We start from the raw sequence: 27766 nt of genomic DNA on the forward strand, positions 1-27766 counted from the left end.
AAAACACATCCTTCATATAAGAAGTACATAAGTGTTTGAAAATGACTATAAAGTCACCCCTTGATCTTCTTGCCTCTAACTTCAAGACTTCCCAGTCTTCAGGGAACTGACTCTCTCCAGTGAAGAACCTTTTAGAACTTGATGAGGAGTCAGGATTTGACTATTTGAGGGGACATAAAACCTCTGCCAGGCTGTGATTAAGAGTATATCATGACAACAGAAAGAAAGGGGAAAGAAAGAAAAAAGAAAGAAATTAAAGAAGAGCATTTTGAGTCACAACGTTGGATATGAATCAATGGGGAAAAGACTAACTCTAAGTCCCTCACAACCAGTCTCAGGGCAAAGCAGTGCACACGGGAAGGATGGAGGGGGGTGCGGCGGGGACCAGAGAAATGCGGCAAAAGGAAGGTTACAGAGCTTTGGCGATATACAGATGTGTGTGATGGATGAGCTATCAGAGATTGAACTCTCCTTGACTTCATAATGTTCTTAGCAGCCCCAGTCCTCAGACAAATGCAGCTTGGACTAGCATTCAACTGTCACAGCTTTTTATTACATGTAAAGTACAGATGTATGATAGCCATGGGAGGAAATATGGAAACCAAAGGGTGCTTTCTTGAGGGAGGACAGAGTAAAGAAGACCAAAGTACAATTTGACTGGCTTTTGGGTTCTGGTTACTGAAATCAAAGAGGCAACATCCAAGAGGGACTCAAGGGACCGTTACACAGTGAGATTCCGGAAGTCTTCTAAGGGTTAGCTTGTGTTCTGAGCAGAGGAAGCCCAGGGTGTAGCATGGCAATCCTCTGCCCATGCTCTGTATGGGGTGGGGTGGGGAGGATAGAGAAGAGGGCACAAGGGAACACTCCATCCAAGTAGGGAGGGCACCACTTACCTGGTAAAGTAACTTAAACTAATCTGACACTTGTTGAGCCTCTACTAGGTGTCAGGTACTTTATGTACATTTTGTTGTTGTTGTTGTTGTCGTTTAAGCCTTAACATAACCACAGAAGGAAGAAGACAGGAGGGAGGTAGAATGAGGATCAAATGAACACTCTGTAGACTGTCTCCATTGTTGATAGTCCTTAGACGGGCTCCTTCCAGGGAGAAACAAGCAGCCTCTGTGTGCAGGAAGCATTTACCTTCTTTGAGATAAGGAGACATCCAAGGTAAAACAAAAACAAAAACAAAAACTGGGAACCTTTAGGGGAAATGCTACTCTTGGAATGTCATCAGTACGAAAGGTGTTAGGATTAGATGTCACGATCAAAGAATATTTGGTCACAGAGCAGACAGGACCATAAGAGTTCCCACAGTCTCCTCCCTCTATGGAAAGAAAGGGTTATTATCATTAGACCTTCTTTTATGAGGGACCAGGACCCAGGTAGAAGGAGGGCTGGAACTGAGGTGGCGACTTCTTCTAGGTGCCTTAGTCCTATGGGTCTCTAACGGTTTGTGAACGCTGAGGACCCTGAAGTTCTCGCTCTGACTTCTACAACTTACGGGAATGTTGGATGGATTGCCACCGTAAATACACAAGTTATCACTGACGTCTTCAATATCCATTTATTTGACCTTCCTGTCCCAGGTGAGGAGACGGGACATCTACAGCCCACACTCCCTCAAGACCCAGTGGAAGATTCAGATGATGGCAAGGATTGAGTAAGCCACCGTCTCTCAGGGATGTAGCCCTTGAAAGGAAAGCAGTTTTGCTTGCTTCCAGAGCTTGCTAGAAAATAAATGTAGCTAATCCTTTCATGCTGGGTAGATTTCGCTGCATTCCCCAAGGGACTAATATTTCTTCTCAGGATTTTTTTTTTGTTTTTTATTTTTTCTTAAAATCCTTGTGAATGTCTGAGAAGTGGTCCCTACAGAGAAAACTACCTCAGTCATGGGCACAACGGCCTTTGAATTATATTGCAATTTCTAGTGTGAATACTATGTTAATGTAGTGTCGTGGGTGACAATGAAAATGCACCCAAGTCACGAAATTCAAATTTATGACTTTAGCAACAAGCTTCACTTCTCCCACTCTGGTGTGCTCAGGGCTTTATGTTATACTTCCAGGGAAATTTATGCCTCGATGTGCATTGTGAGTGAGTTATGGTTACTCTGAGAGACTTAATTCTGCATTTCCTGACTTCTGTGTGTTCAAAGGGACAACTTTTCAAAAATAGCCTCCAGAAAAGGCACATCAGACCAGATGATGTTGTTTAATGGCTGTGCCTGTGGAAGGGGAGTGATGAACCTCCATGGCTCAGGCTTCTTTGCGTCTGTTGCCAGCCTACGGTTTACAGGAGCAGAGGGAGATGGGAAGGGCAGGGGTGGGGCTTGGTAGCCTCAGCTGAATGTTTAGTCCAGGTGACAAGTCTGAGGAAAAGGGACAGAACATGGATTAATTGTCGTTGTTATGAAGCTTTTCATTTATTGAACACCTACTACATGCCAGGAATTGGTCTAAGACTTTCACTCCCATTTTTCATGCTAGCTTTCTCTTCACCCTTTCAAGTAGGTTCTATCATCCCCAATCATGCATACCAGAACACTGAATGAAGTTGAAGATCCATAAATTGCCCAAAGTTGCGTGAGCAGGACAGGCAGACCTCGGTTCTAGTTCTGTTGATCCCAGAGTCATGTTCCACCCTGGGCTGCTTCTCTAGTCACCAAGTCCTGAGACATAATTCCAGCTCAGTCCCTGCTAGCTGCGTCATCTTTCCCAGGACTTTAACCCTGGTTTCCTCTGGTGAAACAGGGATAATACAGAGCTAACAGACTACCGTTGGCTTAAGTGGGACCAAGTTTACGTGTTATTTTGCTGTTATTACTGGTGCTCTCTCTGAAGAACTTCCCACTCATGGTATTACCTAGCCAAAGAGAAATGGTCAAGTCAGAAAAATTTACCAGTATTTTTTCTTGGTTATAAGTTACATGAGGGGCAGAATTTTTGCCTGTTTTGCTCATTATGTATATCCAATGCCTAGAAGAGGGCTTGGCCCATAGACACTCAGTCACATCTGCTGACTGAGGGAGGGATTTGTATTAGGCCACTCCCACTCCATCGTCTCTTTCCTGTCTCCCACTATCACAGGCGCAGCTGTGTGTTCTGTACTTTGGACATCTTGGGTCTTCTTGCAGAAACTGTTTGTCTTGCCCAATAGCTATGGCAACTTACTATTTCAGAACTTCCATACCACACTGACAACAATTTAGTGTGTTTCTACTCTTAGGGGTTTACTGAATCCTAGGTGTAAACCTAACTTGATTCTTCTTGATGCTGTGACAGGCTTTGGGGTAGCTTTTGGAGACTGACACTTGGTACCCCTAAAATTAAACCAGGCTGGATCTTCCCTTGTCCCTGTTCAAGAGCAGCCAAGCCAAAGCCACCAAATCAGACTTTGCGGCCCACAGGAGACCCGGCTACCCCCATAAGCTGGGGTTTTTAAGAAGTGTGGAAGTCTGTATGTCTTTCAGCACTTTTGCAATTGCTTTAGTTACTTCTGCCTCTCGGAGGATTTTTCTCATCTGCCTGCTAAAAGAGCTTTGCAAGTTTCTGATGTTCGTTTTTGTGTTTCTAAGCCCTACAGCCAGCAAACAGCCCAGTGCCCTACTAATTGTGCTCATATTGATATTCACTGCCTTTGGAGCTCTGTGCTGCTCTGTGTCATCATCTCTCTTTTGCTCAGCAGGAGCAAATGGTCCCAATATCATTATCCTTCTGGCTAGATTTAAAATTCACTCTTCGTAAAACCACTGCCTGGCATTTCCATAAACGATCGGTTGCCTTGAACTCCCGAGGTCTCACTCTATGCCATGCTTCCTATTAAGGCTAACTTCCTCTGAGACAGGGTTCTTACTCCTGATTCCTCCTCGACTCCCTCACCCCTCCTGGTTTCATAAGGATTCTGGCCCAATTTTTCTCTGAGATTAAAAAAGGCAAGGTTGTGAACCTGGTGAAGAGGTCATTTGTAATGGTGAAAGCAAGCTCTTGGGGTTTGAATCACAACCTCGCCACTTAATATCTGCGTGACAAAGAGCAGGCTGTTTTAGCTCTCTGAGACCCAGTTTCTCATCTGCTGAATGGATAACAATGCCTTTTGTGTTGGGGTTGGCCTATCATGGGTAAGCACCCATTGAAATTTCACTGTAAGGAAGAAGAGTCATACTTTAAGTTTCCTGGAAGAAGTATTTTATTGATAATAAAGAAAATTTAAAAAGGGGCACCTTGGTGGCTTAGTTGGCTGAATGGTCGACTCTTGATCTGGCTTAGGTCTTGACCTCAGGGTTGTGACTTCAAGCCCCATTTGAGGGCTTGGGTGTGCAGCCTACTTTAAAAAAAAAAAAGCTATAACCTAGTTTTTGTTTTTGTTTTTGTTTGAGGGGAAGGAGAGGGAAAATATTGTAAAAAGAAATATTGTCATAACTGTGATAATTACTGTTTCTTAATTTGATTTTCTTAATGACCAATGAAGTAAGAATTTTATTTTGGTTTTGTACCTTGCATGTGTGTGCCTGTGTGTATGTTTCCCTTGAGCTTAAAGTTCCTTATTCATGTCAGGAGCAGTGAATTCATTCATCCCTTTTAATAAAAATTTAGAGACTGTCTATTGTGTGCCTGCTACTCTATAAATTGCTGGCTAAAACAGAGTCCCTTATAGTTGAACCAGCAAATCACAATAAATGATTATAATGCATTGTGACAAATGCCACCATAGTGCCTCATCCAAGTTCATTTTTCTGGCCTCCTGTTCCTGTTTCAGGAAATGGAAGCATTTATGGGAGATGTTCTGAAGGGAATTTCCCCTGGCTCTTCTCCATGTCAGAGGGGGACATTTCTTTTGAAGTGTCTCTTATTATTGAGAGACAAAGCTATCCAGAAAGCAGCTTGCGGAAGCCTCCGGCAGTTGTAGCGGACGGAGGGAGGGAGTTCAGCATTATTGTTCTGTTGTAATTAATTAAAGAACCTTCAGAAGGTTCCCTAACACTAGTGAGGTGTGCCATGCATATGAGGCAAGATTTCAGGGCTTGGGGTTTTGTTTTCTCTACAAATACATAGAGATGCAGCAGGGATATTTGAATGTATGATGTCAAATAGAAGATGATATCAAGCCAAAGACCTTCGTGTCATGAATGGGCCTTGCTCTGGTCTGTCCAGAGTTCAGTCTGTGTCGTTTGCTTTGGTGGCTCCAGAGCCCTTTGGAACCTGAGGTTCTGCATGTTCATGTGTGTCCACACACACCTTGGCAATGTGACCCGCTGTTCCTCAGCGGAATGCAGTCAAATGTTCAGCAAGTGACTTGAAAAGCGCCTCGGTATCTGAAATATCAGTGAATGTGGGTGACAGTCCCACAGTTCTAAATTTGAAATTTTCAGACTCTGTTTCAAACCATGTGTCCTGAGGCAGGGCTCACAAATGTATGACCTCCACACGAATATTAGATCTTCTCAGTATTCTTCTCCTAGCACATGAGACACTGACTCGGGTGGTTCTTTGCACTTGACAGCCCTACTTTTCCCTTTGTCCTTGGTGACCCCCTCCCCACGGCAGCTCTTCTGCTCAGGACACCCTTGTGAACTCTTTCTCCAGGCTGAGGCACTTCTCGTTCCCATCCTGCTAGCACCATTTGACCCTAGAGATTGCAGATGGTGTTAGGGTGGGCGAGGACAGGGCTGTGACAGGAAGTGCTCTGGACATCCACCCTGTGGCACAGTTTCAGGACCCCCATCCCACGTCCTCCCATGAGCAGAAACTGAGCGAGCAGTCTGGAAGGCACTGGTTAGGCATTCCTATAATCCTGTGTCCTCCAGCTGTGGGTCTCGTTGTGCACCTATAAGTCACTGACCTCCTCTGTGACTCAGTCTCCTCACTGTACTGGCTTCAGGGTGTGGCTGTGAGGATGAGAGGCATTCGTATATGTAATTAGAACAGGGACTGGAAAATAGGCTGCGGATAACATGTTGGCTTTTAGTAGTAGGATGACTACTATTACTAGGACGAGTCGTTAGCATTAGGGCAAGTGCTCAAGTGCTCTCAGTGGAACACACAGAGAGGCACACAGGCCGGGGATGTGCCTGGGCACTGGGAAGGAAAGAAAAGCTCACTTTAAAAAAGACCAAGGGCCCCTGGGTGGCTCAGCTGGTGGAGCCTCTGACTCTTGGCTCCGGCTCAGGTCATGATCTCAGGGTCATGAGATTGAGTCTGGAAACCGGCTCATACTCTGTGCAGAGTCTGCTTGAGATTCTCTCTCCCCGCCACTCTCCCTCTGCCCCTCCCCTTGCTTGCACTCTCTCTCTCAAATAAATAAATCTTTAAAATAAAAAATAAAAGAGACCCAAAAATCCCACATAAAAATAAATAAAAAATTAAATTAAATTAAATTAAATATATAAATAAAAAGACAAGAGCCCTCTTTTCCCTACACCATGCAGCGCAAGTTAATGACGAGGGCTGTCAGGACCCTGCGGGATCCCATGGGGCCGATCCAGGAGCTCACATCTGTTCCAGAGTCTGTTCCTGCGTCTTCTTTGTCCTGGTTTGCGCTGCCGCCCCCTACCCCATCAAGTTGCCAGCTGTCCCTCTGCACTCTGACTCAGCCAGCAGGCATCTTAAAAATCAACACGGGGAAATCCACAGCCAAGCATCACAACTTTATCTAATGTCTTTTCTCTTCATACTCTGTGGCAGGAGGTTCCCTGCAGTGAAGTTGTGGGCCCTTCTCGGCAGCCCCCCCTTTCGTTCCCCCATCAACTCCATAAGGGAACGCATGAGGCAATTTGGCTTAGAATTTGAGCTTTGATATTTTTACCCAAGAAATTATGTATTTCTAAATATTGGCCTTTAGTTCTACTATTTAAATCTGCATGATATGTTCATATACTTCCTGTCTATTCCGATTACTGGTAACTTGGGTGATAAGTGTGAATCAGGTTGTTTTATTTTATTTAAACTCTAACCTTCTTCTTTGACCCTTGAGTTATTTTTTTCAAGGGATCAGCCAATTTGTGTTTGGTTGTCTAGAAAAAAAGAAGGTGTCTTACAGCGATTAGATAGAGGCCAACTTGCTTTCAGAAAATGTAATTTTCTTAAGATACGGAAGCATACTGACTTCCTTTCTCTGACACAAATATTATGCCTTATCTAGACCTACTAATGAGATTAACCTAGAAAATGGACCTGCAAAACAGAAAGGTTTAAACTTTGACGTTTACCCCGTTTAAAAAAAAAAAAATTCCATGAAATTGTAAATTCAAAAAAAAAATTCTCTGTGCTAAAAAAGAATGATTGAATAACATTCATTACATTTAGAATTTCAGGCCAAAAATACCCAAGGGGAAAAAAAATTGGAGGAAATACCAGTTCAGAAAAAGTAAAAGCAGTTCGCGATCACAAGAGGCTGCCACTGCCCAGCAAGCCTCACACTGGCCTTTGATGGTGCATTCTAGATGTCATGGCATCAGGCAAACAATGGACAACTGCAGGATCACTGTGACTTTTGCCATGGTCCCTGGTCACATTAGAACATACCAAGTGTGTATAATGAAACATGCCCGTTTTCAGGAAAGTAGAAATTAGAACAGCAGGTGGAAAGGAAAATTTTACTCTTACTCTGTTCCAAGGTGCATGATGTTGGCCTCAATCCTCCACTCTCCATTCATGACACAGAACCTCTTCAATTCTAGACAATGTCACACATAGGCATTTATCACCATTTACTATATGGTATATTGTGTCTTATTTCTTTATTTTCTGTCCCCCTCCATGAGAATCTAAGCACAGCAAAGGTAGGGATGTTTTGTCTATTTTGTTCAACACCGTATCTCTGGTCCCTAAATATGGTGCTCCATGAATATTGATTGAGTAATTGTGTGATTCCCTCACAGTTCCCCAAATCAAACACCACTCCCTCTAACCTCCAGCACAGAACAGAGATGCTCAGGTAGAGATACCTTTCTTAGAGTCACGGTCTTTTGAGCCTAAAAAGTTAGGAGGTCACCTAGTTCAACCCCTTAATTTCACTGATAAAGTAGTGAAGGTCCAGAAAAGCAGCAAATTGCCCAGGCACATAGCAAATTAATAAAATAACCAGGAGTTATTTTATTAGAAATCAGGACACCTAACCCATGGCTCCTTCCCCAAACTATCCTTTCCCCGATTTCACTATACACTCCTGGAACAGCAGTGACTTGCTCCACTTGTAACAGCACAATCCTCGGGGTGTCTCTTAGGTGAAGGGCCCAGTGATGCTGAGCCTGCTGGGGATCTCTTTGGTGAGCTGTTAGTGACAATCCAAGAGAAAGGATTCAACAGTGGTGAGGCCTCAGAGTCAGCCTGTGGGCCTTCAGATGGACACATAATATTCTCCTCTGTCTCCCTCCATCAGGTTTTAGCTCAGACCCCACCCATTCCATGATGTTTTCTCCTGTGAATCCAGCCCATAAGGATGTTGCATTTCTCTGAGGTGCTGAGATCATAGCAAATGCCTTTAGAAACCGATGTAGTAACGTCAATATGGAAAGAGCCCAGGGCAGGAGCTAAGGCCCAGGATTGCTAGACCTTTCTATTTGGGGGAAGCTGAAGTTTCCTGTTGCCAGTGGCTTCTATCTTTTCACTCCTGCCTTTCAATTAATAGGAAGGGTGATCTCCAGGGGCAGATCTCCATCTTACACACCATCTCTCCTTTGGGTGCCTCGCCCATGCAGCTTGTCCTACAGACTGTCCACACCACAGCTGACAGGGTCCTATCAGAATGCTTGAGGGGGGAGCACAAAGTCCCACTTTGAGGTGAGTAGGCATAAGTTTCCTTACTGCCCTCCTCTTGCAGATCCAGGAGCAGTCTTAGTCCAACTCTGGAGACTGTCCTTTTACTGTATTTCCATCTGGCTTCCATCAAGCTAGCTTTCCTAAATCCTTTGGAGATGGGGGCCCTTTCCTTTCTTCATCCAGGCCTGCCTCTGTTTGCCTTCAGGTTGGAACTGCTGTTCCTTCAGCCTCATTTCTCAGCAACTCCACTGTTGCTTCTCCCTCATTCTCTGCCCACCAATGGTTAGAAATGAAATCCCAGAGAAGTCTCTGTCAGGACGTAAGACTGCCACCCTCCCTGGAACAGCTGTCCCTTTGCCTTCCCAGCCTCATCTTGGGCCTTCTTGTTTGTTCTCTCACATTCTTTCCTGCTTTGAAAGATTTGCCACAAGCCTATTCTCTTAGCACCTCACTCTGGATCAAGTTTCTTCCAACTTCCTTTGGTGTGGGGAAAAAGACATGTTCCATTTTTTTTTCCCCTCTGTGATTTGAAGATGGAATTGAGGATTTCCACCACTTTGAACTATGAATCTCCTCCCAAGGAATCTATTAGCATATGAAAAAGCTGCCACCATCATTACCCGAGAAGTTTTTTCTTTCTTTTATCGGTGAGAGAACTATAGGATATACACACTCATTTTATGAAAAATCCCTTTTCCTTGGGTAGTTTTTGACATGTCAGTCCCTTTGTTAGGACATCTGTAATGCAGCAGAGTTTGATATTTTGTCAACTAAAATTTATGAATTACTTATCTGGAGCTTTTCTGTGTTGACGTCTGTGGGCAAGATCAGGTAATGATACTTAAGAGAAGACTGAGACTGGATTTGGCCACATGGTAAGGACCTAGAGCACTATGTAAAAGGTCCTGGAATTTATCCCAGAGAAAATACATTTTTTTGGGTAGGAGTGCTAAGTTTTAGACTAAAATCACTGACATAGCAAGATGGGAAAATGGGTTTTAAAAAGATATGCCAGAATTAGGAAGACTAGCTGCGGCCATGGGGGCAGAAAAAAGTGACAGGTTCAAGAGGTGTTTCAGAAAAATCATTGACAGGATTTCAGGTTAGTAAGCAAAAGGGAAGAACTATATTTTATGGTGAAAACTTAAGATATGAGAAAGAAGGGGAGTGATTTGAGAGCAGAGAGGATGCTCTCAGGTGGAAATGGCAAATGGTTCTGAAGTCTTGTCTGCGGTGGGCGGCATCTTCTGAGGTCCCGTGGAGCTCTCCCAGACTCCTGGAGGAACAAATGGAAATTCTTAGTGACTGAGGCCACTCCCTTTTCTCTGCTTTGCAAATCATGAGGAACATAATGAATTATCATGTGACAAGTCTTTCCAAGGCTACCTCCACCCTGTTTAGAACAGGTTGCCTCAAGAGAGACTTTTGGTAATATCACTGCTAGAATGAAATGTCAGGGCATTTGCTTCTGGAATTTATGTTTTCCAGTAGTAATCTGGAGATTCAAGAGCTATTCAAGTTTTCAAAAAGAAATATGGAGCATTAAAGAAAGAAAAAGCAATTATCAACTGATGAAAATAATAGAGAAAGCAAATATGACTCCCTGTGATCAGCCTCAGATGGTGTTAGACCTTGGGCCAACCCATAGCAAACTTCATAAATTTAAAAATGATTTTCTAAATATTTATAAATCCAATTTTTTATGATCTTTTTAAAAAGAAAAAGTCACTGTATCCCCTGTTATTTAAAGTGATTAAACTAGATAATCTTAAGGAAAAACACCTGTCAATAGCCCCTGAGCCTTCTGCATTGTACCCTAAATACATGAGGATTTCCTTTCCTTGGTAATTGACCTTCACTCTCATAAAGGCATTATTCTTACTCTGAGAATCATCTCTTTCTGATTGAGATTCTATTCTGGGCTACACTTAGTTCTTTGTTAGCCATTGTTCCTTTAATCAAGTTGGGGTTTTTTTGTTTGCTTATTTTGATATGTTTCTCTTTACCTCTAGCACTCCCACCATCCCATTCATGTACCCCTATCTATCCTCCCACCCCAGTGGAGATATGTGTCCACACTTGGCCTGCACTTGGCCACACTTACAGATTTAATAGGCACAATGTGATAATTCACCTTCATTTTTGGAGGCTAGAGTTCTAGATGAATAACTTTGCTCTTTCAATGTTTTAAAAATGTTGTTCCATTTTTCTAGCTTGTATTATTTCTGACCAGCAGTCTGCAAATTTCCCTTATTTGTCTCTTCTTTTGTCTGGCTGTTGTAAATATTTAATCTTTAGCTCCTATTCTAGTGACTTGAATATTGATGTGATTATCTTCGTTGGGGTTTGTAGAACTTCTTGGAGCTGCTGGTTTATAGTTTATAAAAAACTTTACAATTTCTTGGCCATTATTTTTTCAAAAATTTTTTTCTTTCTTCATCTCTTTTTTGGACTCCAATAACATATGATTATTGTCACAAAGTCACTGAGTCTCTGGGAACTTTTTTCAGTCTTTTTCACCTCTATTCCTTAGTTTGTATAGTTTTCCAACCATCCCGTCCTATTCTCTTTACTGATTTTGAGTGTCCTGTTTCTGTAGCTCCAAAATCCTCTCAGACTCAGATGTGTGGCATCTTCCCCCCTCCACTTCCTCTAGATCCTCCATATTGTTACATTTTTAAAATTTTTTTTAAAATTACTTTTTTTAAAATTTTTTTAAAATTAATTTTTTTAAAAATTACTCATTTGAGCATCATAGTTCCTTTCCTTCTCCTCTCCCTCTTTGGTTAACTGACATCATTATCTTTGCTTAGTTTCTTGTTCCCTCAACTAGTTTCCACAATATATATTGCCAAAAATTAATCTTCCTAATGTAAACTCAGATCATATCATTCCCTATTTAAAAATCCTCCATGGTTCCTCAGAGCCTATAGATGAAATATAAACTTTAGTTTTTATTCAAGGTCCTCTCCAATTTAGTCACAGGCTTGCTCTCTTATCATGTTTCTTAGTACTCCCATTTATGTATCCTAGCTTCAAGAAATTAAGAAATATTACTGAGAGCTTAAAATGCATGTCCTGAAGAGTTCTCAAAGTCCTCAGATTTCTCTCCTTGCTTTGTCCATTCCATTGCCTCTGTTTGAATGTCTATACCAATATTTCATGTGTCCAAACCCAACCTATGAATCAAAATTCACATTGATGGCTAACTTCTCTATGAGATCTTTCTTTCCCCCATTCTAAAGTTTCCTTTCGGACCACTGACAGCTTTGGCAGTTTATCTACACATATTGGGTTGGAACAAAACACTTATATTATAACCTTGCATTATAGTTATTTGCAAATATATATTCTTGCATGTCCTGATAAATTATTTTCCTGGAGGGAGGATTCGAGTTCAACATTCTATCCTTTACATCCATTGCATAGAACATTGTTGACTCTTGATAAATATTAACAGAATAAATATTTTACTTCTCTGAGCTCCATGATGCAGTCATCTAACACTATAATTTTCATTGCAAATAAATGTATTGCTTACTAACAATCATTTTCATGTAGTATTTTTTTCTTCAGTTTACTTTTTAGTATTCACAGATATTCCTATTTATCATGGTGAAGTTATAATCTGACATTGTTCTCAATATGATCTTGTGTATTTTAAGAAGCTTGAAATAAAAACAACCAGAAGATCTGGAAGCCAACAGGCTCTCTTCTTAATCATGTATCTTGGCACCGAGAGTTGCAATATGTTGCCACCTATTAATTAAATTTGTTCTCTGGTGAATTAGCCTACAGAGAGAACATTTTCTTTAAAAAAATGAACCAAGTAGAATGAGGAAGATAGTAAGTCTAGGAAACCACTCAGGTAATCAGAACCTGTGGTGTAGCAATGCTGGGGCCATACAATTTTCCCAGTGGCTGTGAGAAAACTGCAGGGAGGCATGGAGGCCAAGAAAGAACCTACATATCTGGCTGGAAAATCACTACTAAAATATTACACTGCTTCATAACATATCAATGAATAATACTGAACCAAAAGGAACAGTCAATTATCGAGTTTGATCAGAGTGAGACTATTAGATACAGATGGAATTTTAGAGACCATCTGGATTCTAGAATATCACTATCTATTACTGCACACAGATCTCTTAGATATTTTGTTGACAGCTTTGGACCTCAATTCTGGAAAAAATGTACGTACATACAAAATTAGCCTTAGGTCTAGACCTTTGATTCAGAACACATTTCCTCATTATAGGTAAAAACAATGCATTTCAGAAAGAGCTGGAAATTTGCTAAAAATCATTTTAAAAAGTTAGTGACAGAGATGTAGTATCACTGCAAAGTGTCTCCAGAACTCCAGTCCCATTCTGGGTTTCATTCAACACATTTTCTCTCATGTGTCGTGTCCAACAAATAAAGTAGTTAATTTTACTTGAATAAAACTCATTTATCTTTTTGCTCTCTAGGAAGGAAAATGAAATAAAACTTTAATGTCCTTGGTGTCAGGCACTGTGCCAGGTCCTTTCACATATGTGATTTTACCTCTACAACAACCAAAGGTATTATTCTTACTTTATATTTTAAAAATGACCCTTGGGGCTCCTGACTAACTCAGGCAACTGAGTGTCCAACTCTTGATTTCAGCTCAGGTCATGATCTCTGGGTGGTGAGAGTGAGCCCCACATTGGGCTCTGCGTGATCAGCACAGAGTCAGTCTGCTTGAGATTCTCTCCCCGCCCAACTCACATGATCTCTTTCTCTCTAATAAATAAATAAATTCCTTAAAAAATGAAATAAAAAATGACCCTCAACAAAACAGGGATAAAGGGAACATACCTCAACATCAGAAAGGCCATATATGAAAGACCCACAGCTAATATCGTCCTCATTGGGGAAAAACAGAGCTTTTCCTGTACAGCCAGGAGCAAGACAGGAAGGTCCACTCTCACCATTGCTATTTCACATAGTACTGGAAGTCCTAACCGCAACAATCAAAAACAAAAAGAAATAAAACACATCCAAATAGGCAAGAAAGAAGTCAAACTTTCACTATTTGCAGATGACATGATACTCTATGTAGAAAACCTGAACGACTCCAGAAAAAATTACTGGAACTGTTATATGAATTCAGCAAAGCGGCAGGATATAAAATCAACATACAGAAATCTGTTGCATTTCTATACACAAGTAATGAAGCAGCAGAAAAAGAAATCAAGGAATTGATCCCATTTACAACTGCACACAAAAAACAAGATACTTAGGAATATACCTAAACAAAGAAGTAAAAGATATCTACTCTGAAAACTATAGGACACTTATGAAAGAAATTGAGGAAGACACAAAGAAATGGAAAAACATTCCATGCTCTTGGGTTGGAAGAACAAATATTGTTAAAATGTCCATACTACTCAAAGCAATCACACTTTTAATTCAGTCCTAAAATACCACCAGCATTTTTCACAGAGCTAAAACAATCCTAAAATTTGTATGGAACTACAAAAGACTGTGATGGTGGCAGCATCACAATTCCTGACTTCAAGGTATATTACAAAGCTGTAATCATCAAGACAGTATGGTACTGGTACAAAAACAAACACATAGATCAATGGAACAGAATAGAAAACCCAGAAATGGACCCGCAGCTATACGGTTGACTAATCTTTGACAAAGCAGGAAAAAAATATCCAATGGAAAAAAGTGTCTTCAACAGATGGTGTTGGGAAAGCTGGACAGCAGCACGCAGTAGAATAAAGGTGGACCACTTTCTTATACCATACACAAAAATAAATTCAAAATGGATGAAAGACCTAAACATGAGATGGAAAAAAAACTTTATGTAGAAGACCTACCAACAAAATTAATCAGGAATGTCTGGATCTGTCCTTACCCTTTTGGAGCTATTTTTCTAGTTATTATTCCAATCAAGTTTACCTAACTCTCCTTTCTTTGTTTAAAACCCCAGCCCCAAAGCTGATCGCATAGCTGACAGAACCATTGTGGAGAGACACCGGTCAATATATATCAAAAGTCTTAATATTTTGCTAGCATTTTGTCTCAATAATTCTAGTTCTACCAGTTTGTCCTAAGGAACTTATTGCACAAGAAACACGAGAAAATGTACCATGATTATTTAGGTTAAAAATTGTTTGTTATAAGAGTTATAAGACAAGCTATGTATCTAGCAACAGAAAAGTATGTATGGCATGTTTATATAATATAAAGTATGCAGGTATTGGAAATGATGTTGTAGACATATATTTCCTGGCACAAAAACAGGTTCATGGTATAATTTTTGAGCTGAATGCGATTGTATTGATTGATTTGTTTTTCTCATTCTTTTAAAGTCTATTTATATATTATGTAAGTATATTTTTCCTACTTTCTTATTGACACATGTCAATTTTTTCCTTTTTCTTTGTAATATTGTTATGATACTTAGGTCCTTTTAAGAGTCTAGACAGCAGGGTTGCCTGGGTGGCTCAGATGGTTAAGTGTCTGCCTTCAGTTCAGGTCATGATCACAGGGTCCTGGGATTGAGTCCCGTGTCTGACTCCCTGCTCACAGGGAGTCTGCTTCTCCCTCTCCCTCTGCCTCTCCCCCTATTTGTGCTCCCTCTCTCAAATGAATAAAAAAAAATCTTAAAAAGAGAGAGAGGGAGAGACTCCAGACAACATCTCCATGTTGGGTACTTTTCTTCTAAATCTTTCTTCTTCATACGAAGGAGGAGTGATCTATGATTTTTCTTTCCATCTTTGGGAACCTTTCTTACCTGGCATGTTACATTCTGCCTACACTGTGATAATAGTAAGCCCCATGATCTGGGTCAGTCATTTAGCTCTTGAAATGTAAAGGAGAGATTGTAAAACTAGAAACTGTTTTCCTCACTCAACAAACCTTAACCTTCTTTTCTTTTTAAGATTTTATTTATTTATTTGACAGAGAGAGAGAGAGAAAGCACAAGTAGGTGCTGAGAGAGAGCAACTGAGCAGAGAGCCTGAGGCAGGGCTTGATCCCAGGGCTCTGGGATCATGACATGAGCCAAAGGGAGATGCTTACCTGACTGAGCCACCCAGGCACCTCCAAACCTTGACTTTCAAGACAAATTCTTTGCTGTGGAAACAGTAATTGGGTGATGGGCATTAAGGAGGGCACCTGAAGTAATGAGCACTGTGTGTTGCTGGCAACTGATGAATCACTACAATTGTACCTCTGAAACTAATAGTACGGTACATGTTAATTAAATTGAATTGAAATAAAAAATTTAAAGAAAAAAATTATATTTTCAAAAAAATTATATTTTTGAAGTAAAAATCTGAATATTGCCTCTTTCTTTCCCTTTATATACTACCTTAAATTCTATTTTTTTCCCAAATCAATGGAGGCCTCTGGATGAATAAAAAAGCATATCATATATTTTTAAAATGTTACCCTTATTAAATATTAACTTCACAGCTTAATTTCAAAAAGGAAAAGGATCTTTATAATGAGTCTTCCAATACGAGAACATGTTATATCTTTAAAATCACTTAAGTCTTATATTTTGAAAAATTTTTCTCATAAACATCTACACATTCATTATTACATTTATTACTAGGTAGTTCATAGTACTGGTTGCTATTTAACCATGATTTTTTTCATTTTTAAAATTTTTGACAGTGTTTAGAAAAGCAATTGATTTTGTAGGTTGATCTTATGTATAAGCTACTTGTTGACATATTTTACCTTTTCTAATCTTTTCCTTGGAGGTGGGGAGTGATTCTTCTCTTATACATCCTTGTCAGCAAATGGTGACAGTCCTGTCTCTTCTTTTTGAATATTCATTCCTCTTATTTCTTGTGTGTTTTGCATTAGTTAGATCCTTAAAGAAAGGAAGAAAATGTTAGAATGTAGCATTGATACAGGATACTCCTCTCTCTTTTTCTCTCTCTAACTTAACTGTGAATGCTTCTAATATTTTACCATTAAGTCTAATGTTTCTCCTAGATACCCACACTCAGGCTATAGGATTTTCTTTCTGTTCCTAGTGACTAGTGGTTTCATTAATTATTTATGTTTTTATTGGGAATTGGTGACATCTATCATTGAGATGATCATGCCTTTCTCCTTTAATATTTGATCTAGTGAATTATGTGGATTAACTTTCCAATGCTGGAAAGTTCTTATATTCTTCAGCAAGTCCTACTTGTCATGGTATATTACTAGATTTAATTTGCAAATACTTCAGTATTTTGTATCATAGTGTTGGTTGGTAACATTGGTCTATAGTTGGGAACTTGTCCATCAATTTCTATGCTATGGAATAGTTGTAACATAAGAATTATCTTTTCCTGAATGTTTTGGCACAATATAATGCCAAGGGAGAAAAGCAATTTATAGTCCATTATGTACAATATGATCTGTTTTTGAAAATATAAATACATATATGAAAAATCTGGATGAATATTTCAAAGATTAATAATATTTCCACAGAGCTAATTATGGTTGTTGTTTTCTTTTCTTTTTGCTGAACTATAATTTTTTACTTGTTTATAGTGGATAGCAATTTTGGGGGGAAAAATAGAGGCATGAACTGGTATATAGGTACAAAAGCATATAAAAAGCAGGGACTTGAAACCACTTAGTCTGGTAATATGCTCTCAGGCCCTCTAAAAAAGTATACCTTGTGCTGTTGGTTTGATTTCTCCGTGCCAAATCCTCCTGTTCCCAGGCAACACATCCCTATTTCTAGAACTTTCTCTCCATACCTGTACTCATTTCCAACTTTTATCCTGGCTTCATCTACTCTAACCTTTTCACAGACCTTCTAACAATACTGTCTTTATAGATATTATAACCTGTTTTTTTCCTGATCTGGGGGCATCTTTTGTGTATACAGTTCCTCCTAACACCCTTATCTTCTCATGGCTTCACTCACTTCATCAAAACCATACTTTGTCCCTGGTTTGGGAATTGACACTTGCTCTGCTAAAGGGAAGGGGGCTAATGAAGAGTTTCTGGATTCCTTTTCCTTGGGTTTCCTACAGGCTATTCCAGATACCAACTTTGCTTCATTTAGATATAAGAAACATGAGGATTCCACACTGGCCGCTGGCTGAAATTTACTCTTACTTTTAACTTGACAACAACAAAAAAGAATTTTCCCAAGTGAATCTATTGACTAAGGACAAAGTAGTTACAGAGTTCCTATTTATGATCCTTCCAAAGTTTTCTCTTAGACTGTAGAGTTAGGGTTCTCAGCAGTTTCTGCAGCCATTTGGAAATAACGTAAGGCAGCAAATATCATCTACTTCAATAGTCTGAACTAGCTTGGGCTTGAGCATGTTGCAGCATGGGGAATCCTCCTCACCATATCTATTCTTTCTTTATGGGCTGCAGATACCGCCTGATGACTAGTCTCAGAATGGCCAAATCAGCAAACACACGGCCACTACAGAATCTCCTTGGTCAAAATGGTGTTCTTTCCCACCAGTGCACTCTTGCAGATCTAACAAAGGTGTCTGGCTGGGGGTATGGGAAATAGATCTTCCCGTCCCTCTACCTGCTTGCCATAATGTAGTTTTCGTCTCTGTTTATGTCTTACCTTTAAGGACCCTCCTCTGAAATCTACCAAGCTAGTCTTAATCAAGTGGTTGGGTAGCTGTAGTTCCAGACAAAGTCTTCCCACGCAGGGTCATTAGCCTCACCTGGGTGGGGTTCCAGAGTGACCATATTGTTTAGTGGTTAGGACTATGGAATCTGAACTAGGTGGCCTGGATTCAACAGGGGCTCCACAAATTTAATGTTTACATGAGCAAATTCATCCTTCTTCACTCCCTTTCCTAGTCTATAAACTTGGGGAAAATAATGGCTTTAGGTTGTTGGCAATAGTAAGTGAGAATGTGAACATAAAGCTCTTAGTAGAGTGTCTGGCTATGGCAAGTCCTCAATAAATGCTATTATTATGGTTTGAAATGTGCTTGAGAAAATGCTCAGAAGCATCAGCTGCTGGCTCTGGGGTTTGCTTCCCATCTTCATTGCTTGCACTATCCAAATACATCCTCTTTGTCCAATGAGTAATGCCACACCTGGTCCACAGGTGCGGTTTTGCTTTCTATAGCAACTCCTTTTTGTTTGTTTTTTTTTTTTTTAACAACTATGCTGATGACACAGAACATTCAGACTCCTCATTGCCAAGGATCTTCTCTCTCTCTCTTGTGCCTTGTTATTTGTGCTCAGGGCCACAGTCCAGCTCACATTACCTCTTTTTTTTCCCTTGCAAAGATTATTTATTTGTATTAGAGAGAGAGCACACACACGTGTGTAAGTGGGGGAGGGGCAGAGGGAGAGAATCTCAAGCAGACTCCCTGCTGAGCATGGTGCCCAACAGGGGCTTGATCCCACAACCCATGAGATGTTGACCTGAGCTGAAACCAAGAGTCAGATGCTTAACAGACTGAGGCAACCAGGCACCTATCTCCTTACCTCTTAAACTGTTCATTGATATTCACTTCTTAATACAACCTGTGCCCTTTCTCATAACTTTAACATGCCCTCACTACAATAGTAGTTGGACTTCACCAAATCCTCCCTGATGCCACTTTTTTTTTAAATTTATTTGACACACAGAGAGAGATCACAAGTAGGTAGAGAGGCAGGCAGAGAGAGAGAGGAGGAAGCAGGCTCCCTGCTGAGCAGAGAGCCTGATGCGAGGCTTGATCCCAGGACCCTGAGATCATGACCTGAGCTGAAGGCAGAGGCTTTAACCCACTGAGCCACCCAGGCGCCCCTCCGAAGCCATCATTTTCCATCACTGAGCTCTTCCTCTGTTTTCCTGTCTCTGTATTCAGCCTAGGGTTCATTATAGCCCTGAACTAGTCCATCTTTTCTCCCATTGCTCTTACTCCCCAAAATGTCAGCTCTTAGACGATTCAACTTCTAGTCTTCAGTGCTCAGAAAACTTAATGGAAAGAAAGTTGAGATAACCAGGGTGAATAAGAAAGAGCAAAAATCCTCCCCTGAGAGGGAGGGTATTTCAGATGATCTTGTTATAGGCTTTTCAGAGATACATGTATATTCCCTAAATGACCCAAGTTCCTAAAAAACTGAAGCAAAAGGGTTGATTTATGCCTGATTGTTTGTTTATGCTATGATTTATTTTTTTAAAATATAGCCATGTGGAATAAGCCGGACAAAACTGACTTCATTTAGGAAGTTGCGCATTTTTATATTCTTTAGAATAATTGTTTTTCTTTGTTTAGCTCCTTATAGTGGAGAATCCGTACCTAATATTAGAGCAATATTAACGTCTATATATATTATATATATACACATGTGTATATATATTCTGGTACTCTAGTATGATAGTCTTAAGGTTGCTGACTCATAGCATTACCTGGAAATGATTTGAATCTTGGAAAATTATGAAGTTGCCTGTAATTTTCTAAATGTCTGGGGCTAAAATTTAAAATGTAAATTTTATAAGATTAGACTTCAAAAGATTTTACTACAATATGGTACTTACCAATTATTGGGCAGGTGACTATATAATGTTTTTCATAATTATATCTTAGTTCTTTTTCAAATATTCCAAAAAGCCATTTGAAAAATATGCACACACGTGCATGTGTGTGTGTGTGTGTGTGTATAGACAATATCAGCTAGGAAGTCAGAATATGTATGTGTATATATATATATATATATATATATATTTTTTTTTTTTTTAGGAAAGAGTTTCTATCTTTCTTTCTTTTTTTTTTTTTAAGATTTTATTTATTTACTTGACAGACAGAGATCACAAGTAGGCAGAGAGGCAGGCAAAGAGAGAGGAGGAAGCAGGCTCCCGATATGGGGCTTGATCCCAGGACCCTGGGATCATGACCTGAGCCAAAGGCAGAGGCTTTAACCCACTGAGCCACCCAGGTGCCCCACGTCAGAATATTTCTTATGGGAAAAATAAATCCAGAGCAGCAAATAATATAGTCTACTGTGTGCCAGGTCTAGATTTCTCACAAATTTTTTTAAAAAGCTAAATCTAGCATTTTTTTTTTTAAGTAAAGATAAGGCTTAAGTTTTTTTTTTTTTTTTCTTTCCATGCATGCTTGCTTTCTAAATCCCAGTCATGATTTTTTTTTTTTAAAGCACTTTTCAAATACTGCATAAATGGCTCACTCTGTGCTGAGTTGTAGAATGAGGGCAGGTCAGCAGGAGACCTGTGTCTGGCAGAACTCAAATCAATCCACCTGCCTTTGTTAAGAACTTTTATTATCCACAAAATTTATCTTTGGCACTTTCTTTGCTAGGTAAATTCATCACTCTGCTTACTTAAGAAATGAAAAAGCTGAAACAATATCCTTTGCCAGCTCTTTTATGAATAGAGTTAGTACTTTTCACAAAAAAGAATTTAATTTGGGGTGGTTCTGTCACTGCCAGTAAAGAGAAGGACAGAAGTGGAGATTAAGGGAAAGAGAGTGGTAAGAGAATTGACTGCAGGAGGGAACAGCAGTACAGCATCTACAGCAAACTCCCTTATCCACAGAGGATGTGTTCTGAGACCCCCAGCGGATGCCTGAAACCGCAGATAGTACAAAATCCTATATATCCTGGTTTTTCCTATACTTACATACTTAAACGCTAAAGTTTAGTTTACAAATTAGGCACAGTAAGAAATTAACAATAATAAGTAATAAAATAGAACAATTATAACAATAGGCTGAATAAAAGTATGTGAACATGGTCTTTCTCTCAAAATACCTTCCGTGCAGGGTACTTACTTTTCTTGCTGCGATGCTGTGGGAGGATAAAATAGCCACCTGGTAAAGACAAGTGAGGTGACTGATTGGGCGCTGCAACGTGGACACTGACTTGGGCTCTGTGACGTGGGCGCTGCGACGTGGGTGGGCGTTGTGACGTGAGCGCTGTGACGTAGCATTAGGCGACCACCCACGTTCTCTGACTTCTGATTGGTCAGAAGGAGGAGCCACTCTTCTGGGACCACAGTTGACTGTGGGTAACTGAAACCACTGAGAGCAAAATCAAAACTGCAGGTAAGAGGGAACTGCTGCTGCTGTGTGCCTAGCATCGTGCTCAGAGCCTCAGCGAAGGTGGAAGGAGTAAGTAAGGCCCTTCCATGCCTGATAGACGACGTTTCACCTCCTGTGGACACCATGCGCAGGTAAGCAATGAGACCATGCCTCTGATGTTTCTTGGATTTGTGTGTGTGTGTGTGTGTGTGTGTGTGATCAGTTCTGTTTTTGCAATCTCTGCAGCTTATCACATTCAGTCAAGCCACGGACCATCACTGCTTCATTCACCTCCGTGTCCCCAGCACCTAGCCTGATGGGGCTCAAATGTGTGTTGAATAATAAATTGATAAATAAAGCAACCATAAATATCTGATTGGAGACTTGCCGTGAGCAGGCCCATAAGCAGAGAATTTAAAAGCGAGTCTGGGTGAAGAGGCGAGTTTCGGAGTCTGCCAGGATTTTGCAGTTTGAATTAATTTCCAGGTGTGCTGTTGGTACAGACTGAAGACAGTGCCGGTACCTTTAGTCTAACTTCATTCTCCACTGCCCTTTGTGATGGTCTTCAGTGTTGTTCACCAATTATTCAAATTCTTCCCATTTGGGAATATGTCATATGACTGTTTCTAGCTGGTGAGTTTAAGTGGAAGTGACATATGTCACTTTCAAGTAGAAGAGTTTAACTGGTAAGGTAAGACCTTCCTCCAGAGCTCTGTGTTTTCTTTAGCCACAGTTACTGACAGTGTTCTCCATAGCAACTAATCTATCAACCTGGGCCCCAAAGCACACACTGGAGAATAGAATGGAGGTCCCAGCTGACTTTCAGTGACATGTAAAATGAGCTAGAAACAAACCTTTGTTGTGCTAAAGCTCTGAGATGTCCATGATGTTTTACTATAAGATAATGTAGCCTATCTTGATTGATACACTTCATCTTCTGAAATACATAAGTAGGCCTACCCCAAGTTTTCCTGTGTCTTCATCCTTGTTCTTCGTGTTCTCCCATCTGATTTATTCTTTCCTTTTTTTCCACTTACTAAAACCCTAACCCTTCTTTAAAGACCCAAATTGAGAGAGTACTACCTCCTTCAAAAATTTTCATGACCATTTCAGTACTCAGAGCTGGGTCCTTCCTCTGAGTTCCTGAAGTCCTGTTTATAACTGCTATTTGTTCCTTATCTATTGCCTTGCATGATAATTTTTTAAATGAGCACATATGTCCCCACTTAAATACAAAACCCTTGAAACCATCAGACATCGTGTTTATCATTCACTGAATCCCTCACACCCCTCTTAACATGAATGGATTACCCACAGCATTAATGTGTTTATTTATCTAGTCTGCAAACAAATATTTAATAAGTGCCTACTATGTGTGTGGAAGAGACTGTTAGTTGTTAAACCTTTTTGCTTTTCCTCCTGTGCACATAGCTATATCACATCTCTCAGTCTCTCTTATAGTTTTACATATAATCATGTGACTGAGTTTGGGCCAATGAAGTGGGGGTAGAATGATGCTGAGTGAGTTCTCTTGACATATCAAAGTCTCTTGCTTTCGCTATCTTTTTCTTTATTGATTCTGGGACATGCTTAGAATTGACATGCTAATGATAGCAGAGCCTCCATCAGCATGAGTCCCTGAATGACTGTGTTGGAAAGAGCCACCATCTGTCCCATCAATCTATTTGGAATTTGAGTGAAAAAAAACTTCCATTGTTGTAAACCATTGGAGCATTGGGATTTTATCTGTTATAGCTGCTAGCATTATCTTAATAAAGAGATTTAAGAGTGAGGGATTGTCATTGTAACACCACAGTCAGGGTGTTCTTATTGAGAAGGTAACATCTGAGCAGACTTGTAAGAGCAGATGGTGGGAGCCATGTGGATATGTGGAGAAAGAATGGTCTACCCAGAGAAAACAATGTGTGCAAATGTCCTTGTGTTTCCCTGGCAAGGTCAAAGGATAGCAATTACCTCTGTATGATTGGAGCAAAGAATGGTGGATGAAGTAAATGAGAGGGAAGGTATTGCCAGGTTTTTGAGGGTTTGAGGGCCTTATGATACTATTCAAGGCAACAGACCTAGTCTTGTACCTCAAATGCCCATTATCTTCTTTTCCCCAAGCCCATGTTAAATTATATAACCACTCTCGAATATCTTATTCTAAAGCAACTATAATATAAATGAAATGTCCTGATTATAATCTTCCATACCACACTTCTAAACTTCAAATTCCATCTTAACATTCCTTTGCAGGTACAGCAAAATTCATGGTCCCCACATAAGTTCAGAAGAAAGAGTTCGTGCAGCTTGCCAGTCCTTATAAATCAGGCCACAAGCACAACTAAATCATGACTTTTTCTACAAGAGCATAGAAGAACTTTTAATCAGTCCATACTTCATAGAAACTCATAGGATGCTAGTGATTGCTGTCAGCTACCAGTGCAATGGGAGGTCAACCTGAGATGTCTCAATATTTTATTCTGCTCTGGAATTTGTTCCAACAATTGTCTCTTCAGGTAAGCTTCAGGTCAAAATGATAACTAAATAGCTTTTCTTTCATTCTCTAAATATAATTAAGTCATGAGTTTTGCTAGACATGGCTATTAGTATGTTGATTTTCTCTTACCTTAATATCTGAATAGCATTAAGTTTAAATGGTTTCTTTTACCATAGTTAGTAAATGACCAGTAGTAGAATAATGAATGAGCAAATGCCACAGAGAAAATTTATGAAAGGAAAAAGTAAAATGCCTAGTGGATATGTGGAAAATATTTAATTAACCCAGAAATTAAAATTGCATGGATATACCATTTTTTGAAATTTATTGAATTGGTAAAGTTTTAATAGAATAAATCATAATGATCCTTTTCTAAAAACATGAGGAAAACTTGCTCTATCATACATTAGTGGTATGATATAAGCTAGAAAAAAAGTTAGAGAACAATTTTGCAATATATATATTGGAATCCTTAAAAGTATAAGTATTTCCTAGCTCTGCTCATGAGAAGGTTTAAGATTAGTAATACCCTAGTGGCAACAAACACATCCTGTCCCCGGATCTTGGTTACTGAATACAATCCTCCAGTTAAAGGAATCAAGAGAAATGATTGATTATAGGGGCTGGGTGTGGAAAATACCAAATAAGAACCCTGGGACACCTTGTAGTGCCAGAAGGAAGGAGGGATAAACAAAAAACAGGAACCAGACAGAGAAAGAAAAATACTCCATGGTATCACTTACACGTAGAATCTAGGGGAAAAAAAGAATCAAATTCATAGAAACAGAGAGTAGACTGGTGGTTGCCGGGGGCGAATAGGAAGAGGCTGGTAAAATAGTAAACTTTCAGTTATAAGTTGAATGAAGTCTGAAGATCTAATTTATGGCATTGTGACTATAGTTGATAATATTGATTTATATAATTGAAATTTGCTAAAAGATTAAATCTTAAGTGTCTTTACCTCTTCCTCCAAAAAAGCTAGTATGTGAGCTGATAGATGTGTTCATTAACTTGGTAGGGATCCTTTCATTATGTATATGCATATCAAATCATCGTGTGGTACATGTTAAATATATTACAATTTTACCAGTGAATTATACCTCTGTAAAGCTGGAAAAACAGAGAAGCCACTCTGAAAGAGTTGGCCAAGGCTAGAATACTATGAGGTAGGAAATAAATAAATGTTGTATTGAATTATAACCCAAAGAATAAAACAAATGTCCATAAATCCATACTGATGTAAATCAATCAGTCAATCAATCAATCAATGGCGGAGTGGAAATCTTTCTTACAGAACAACTCCAAAGAATTTATGGAGGTACTATCTCCTTTGAGAGGTAGAGCTTAATGTCTCTTCCCTTTAGTGCTTGACTGGACTGTGTGATTTGCTTGCAAAAAATGAAGTATGGAAAAGGAAAAATAATAACTTTACAGTGGAGACATCTGGCAGACACCTTTAACCAAGTGGTCAAGGTTAACATCACCAGTAATAAATCATGATGATATCACATATCCTCTGATAAGATGCAATGAGAAGGGTACCTCACTTCTCTGGTATTGTTCCCCAATCTAATAATCATGAGGAAACCCCAAATGAGGGACATTCAACAAAATATTTCACAAATACCCTTCAAAAATACCAAGGTCTAGGGGGCTCCTGGGTGACTCAGTCATTAAGCTTCTGCCTTCTGCTCAGGTCATGATCCCAGGGTCCTGGGATTCAGTCCCACATGGACTCCCTGCTCAGCAGGGAGTCTGCTTCTCCCTATCCCATTCTCCCTGCTTGTGTTCCCTCTCTCACTGTCTCTCTCTCTCTCAAATAAACAAATAAAATCTTTAAAAAAAAAAAAAACCAAGGTCTTGTGAAACAAGGAAAGCCTAAATGTTACAGAACTGAGGAGACAAAGCAGACATGATGACTAAACATAATATAGGATCTTGTACTGGATCCTGGAGTAGAAAAGGGTTTTATTGGAAGAACTGATGCAATCTAAATAAAGTATAAGGTTTAGTGAAAATAATAATAATAACAATAAACCAAAACATAAAAAAATCCTTTGAGCAAACACGAGCGCTCATAGGTATTTATGCTGTGGAAACAATTACGGTTATGTGTCAGTGGCTCTCAAAGTTTAGCCTACGACAGAATCATCTGGAAGGACTGTTCTAGACAGACTGCTGGGCCCCTCTCCCAGAAACTTACTCAGGTCTGGAGGGTGGAGGGAGGTAAGAGTGCTGGTCTCGCAACTCATTCCCAGGTGCTGCCGCTTCCCTGGCCTGGAAACCACACACTGACGACACTGACATCTGCAGATGCTTCCTACAAGGATGTTGACTGTAATTATCTCTTGAATTATATAATTTTTGTTTTACTATCTTTTCATTAATGTCTTCACATCTTTAAAAATGTTCTCAGAGGTTTCAAACGTTTCCATAATAGGTATGTGTTGCTTTTGTAATAAGAGAAAAAAATGTAGTTTTAAGTTAAAAATGTAGCTCTTTTTCACATGAGAGTCTTAGACCTGAAATGGGATTTTTGCATTCTTGAGGGCAGATTGATGCACAAGAAATGCTATTGGTGGCTGCTTTTGAAAAATTAATATTCAATTTATTAAAGTGAAAAATTAAAAAACTTAGTTTTCCCTTAAGCTTTCAAGTTCGACCTAAAAATAGTATTATTATAGTTATAAATCTAGTAACATTTAACAATCACTTCCAAGAAAATTTGATTAATATTTTTACATTCTCCTAAATATTCTGTCCCATTTACTTGGCTAAACTCTCCTAAAATGTTTTAAACTTCATTTATAAATGTAACATAATAGACTCTATTTTTATATATTTTAAATAAATGTTCAGCAAGCAAAATTTTCTCATATACTTTGATGTTTTAATGTAATTCTATTTAATTGTTTAATTCTATAATTCTATTTAACTATCTAATTCTGTTTAATTATACCTTAAAAATATAGAGAATCTAAGTTCTTTAAAAATGTTCTAATATTATTTACAAGCTTAGCCCAAAACTCATACTGTTCAACTTAAAATTCTAAGTCTAAAATCAACAACTCAGTTTTATGTCTTACATTTTACTTGTAAGACTAATCTTTCAGAATTCAAACTGTCAAATTTTTAAAAATATGACAATTATTTTAAATGCCAAAACCCAAGATTATTCCTAACCCTAAAAACCAAAAATAAATGATCAGTTCTCTGGATCTAATTTACTTCTTCCTGTAAGTACTGTTCTGGGTTGAGTTTATATATTGATGTTATAACCTGCAGTACCTCAGAATGTGACCTCATTTGGAGATACAGTCTTTACAGCAGTGACTAAAATGGGTCTGGGGTGGGGAGTGATACTGTAAGAAGGCAGAGAGGAGACCACGTTGACTGTTTTAGAAGTTAGAGAGAGCTGATAAACTGAAAGCTAATAACAGAAAGGAAAATTGTATAAGGAGGTAAAAATAACTGAACTCCTCACTGGAAAAAGAGACTGGTAATAG

At 39.4% G+C, this 27766-nt stretch overlaps 1 long non-coding RNA gene across 1 annotated transcript; it reads right to left on the bottom strand.

Annotated features, from left to right (window-relative positions):
• Nucleotides 1–9859: 9859 nt before the first annotated feature.
• Nucleotides 9860–16617, bottom strand: LOC125093975 (uncharacterized). The gene is made up of 2 exons (XR_007125407.1): nt 16485–16617; nt 9860–10032 (listed from the first exon to the last, which is right to left on the bottom strand). It is a non-coding gene; the product is annotated as an uncharacterized LOC125093975 (long non-coding RNA).
• Nucleotides 16618–27766: the final 11149 nt, after the last annotated feature.

Source organism: Lutra lutra, chromosome 2 (genome assembly GCF_902655055.1).
Source record: "Lutra lutra chromosome 2, mLutLut1.2, whole genome shotgun sequence".
In the NCBI taxonomy this organism is placed as follows: domain Eukaryota; kingdom Metazoa; phylum Chordata; class Mammalia; order Carnivora; family Mustelidae; genus Lutra; species Lutra lutra.